This window comes from Oncorhynchus tshawytscha, linkage group LG20 (assembly GCF_018296145.1).
Source record: "Oncorhynchus tshawytscha isolate Ot180627B linkage group LG20, Otsh_v2.0, whole genome shotgun sequence".
Classification (NCBI taxonomy): Eukaryota; Metazoa; Chordata; class Actinopteri; order Salmoniformes; family Salmonidae; genus Oncorhynchus; species Oncorhynchus tshawytscha.
Window position 1 is genome coordinate 47,569,267 of NC_056448.1, and position 2,500 is coordinate 47,571,766.

The 2,500-nt window shown below is 43.2% G+C and overlaps 1 protein-coding gene across 1 annotated transcript in view; it reads right to left on the minus strand.

Annotated features, from left to right (window-relative positions):
* Positions 1-2,500, minus strand: part of LOC112238656 (netrin receptor DCC-like) — a 115,336-nt gene that overhangs the window by 41,507 nt on the left and 71,329 nt on the right. The gene's annotated exons all lie outside the window — the stretch shown is intronic.

The window sequence follows — 2,500 nt, forward strand, 5'->3', positions numbered from 1 at the left end:
ACACAAATATAAACAGGTAAACAACAGCCACCGTTTAGACTAAAACAGGAAAACATTCAAGGTCATCTAGCCCCTAGTAAAACTGTTTTATCCAAAGTAACTTACAGTACAGTTTATAGGATCAATTAGCAACATTATAGGATCAATTATCGACATTAAGGAATCAATTAACGACATTAAGGAATCAATTAACGACATTATAGGATCAATTATCGACATTAAGGAATCAATTAACGACATTAAGGAATCAATTAACGGCATTAAGGAATCAATTAACGACATCAAGGAATCAATTATCGACATTAAGGAATCAATTAACGACATTAAGGAATCAATTAACGACATTAAGGAATCAATTAACGACATTAAGGAATCAATTAACAGCATTAAGGAATCAATTAACGACATTAAGGAATCAATTAACAACATTATAGGGTCAATTAGCGGCATTAAGGAATCAATTAACGACATTAAGGAATCAATTAACGACATTATAGGATTAATTAGTGACATTAAGGAATCAATTAACAACATTATAGGATTAATTAGTGACATTAAGGAATCAATTAACGGCATTAAGGAATCAATTAGCAACATTATAGTGTTGTGTACTCTGAATGGCCAACTGACTTCCTATAAACACAGAATTAGGGGAGGTTCTTATTGAAGAGAGATACTAAACCCAACCCTACAGGAACATCTGAAGACAGTAAGAGAGATACTAAACCCAACCCTACAGGAACATCTGAAGACAGTAAGAGAGATACTAAACCCAACCCTACAGGAACATCTGAAGACAGTAAGAGAGATACTAAACCCAACCCTACAGGAACATCTGAAGACAGTAAGAGAGATACTAAACCCAACCCTACAGGAACATCTGAAGACAGTAAGAGAGATACTAAACCCAACCCTACAGGGACATCTGAAGACAGTAAGAGAGATACTAAACCCAACCCTACAGGAACATCTGAAGACAGTAAGAGAGATACTAAACCCAACCCTACAGGAACATCTGAAGACAGTAAGAGAGATACTAAACCCAACCCTACAGGAACATCTGAAGACAGTAAGAGAGATACTAAACCCAACCCTACAGGAACATCTGAAGACAGTAAGAGAGATACTAAACCCAACCCTACAGGAACATCTGAAGACAGTAAGAGAGATACTAAACCCAACCCTACAGGAACATCTGAAGACAGTAAGAGAGATACTAAACCCAACCCTACAGGAACATCTGAAGACAGTAAGAGAGATACTAAACCCAACCCTACAGGAACATCTGAAGACAGTAAGAGAGATACTAAACCCAACCCTACAGGAACATCTGAAGACAGTAAGAGAGATACTAAACCCAACCCTACAGGAACATCTGAAGACAGTAAGAGAGATACTAAACCCAACCCTACAGGAACATCTGAAGACAGTAAGAGAGATACTAAACCCAACCCGACAGGAACATCTGAAGATGGACTGAAACAGGGATGGACTGCCTGGACTCATTTTAGCTGAAAAACATTTTTTTTATGATTTACATTTATGCCAGGCTGTTCCCAACATGGAGTTAGGCAGGCAGGCCAGACAGACAGACAGACAGACAGACAGACAGACAGACAGACAGACAGGCAGGCAGGCCAGACAGACAGGCCAGACAGACAGACAGACAGACAGACAGGCAGTCAGGCCAGACAGACAGGCCAGACAGACAGACAGACAGACAGACAGACAGACAGACAGACAGACAGACAGACAGACAGACAGACAGACACAGAAAGACAGACAGACAGACAGACAGACAGGCAGGCAGGCCAGACAGGACAGACAGACAGACAGACAGACAGACAGACAGACAGACAGACAGACAGACAGACAGACAGACAGACAGAGAAAGACAGACAGATAGACAGAAAGACAGACAGACAGACAGACAGACAGACAGACAGACAGACAGACAGACAGACAGACAGACAGACAGACAGACAGACAGACAGACAGACAGACAGACAGACAGACAGACAGACAGACAGACAGACAGACAGACACAGACACAGAAAGACAGACAGATAGACAGACTCAGAAAGACAGACAGACAGACAGACAGACAGACAGACACAGACAGATAGACAGACAGACAGACAGGCAGACACAGAAAGACAGACAGATAGACAGACAGACAGACAGACACAGAAAGACAGACAGACAGACAGACAGACAGACGAAAAATACTGGAGAACTAGTGACTGAGCCTTGACCTTGAAAAGAGCCCTGAGGGCTTCAAGAAGAGGGAAGAGAGGAGGGAGAGAGGAGGGAGAGTGGGATGGAGGAGGGAGAGAGGAGGGAGAGGGGATGGAGGAGGGAGAGAGGAGGGAGAGTGGGATGGAGGAGGGAGAGAGGAGGGAGAGTGGGATGGAGGAGGGAGAGAGGAGGGAGAGAGAGGAGGGAGAGAGAGGGAGAGTGGGATGGAGGAGGGTGCTTTGCTGTTAAAACGCCCAGGGTA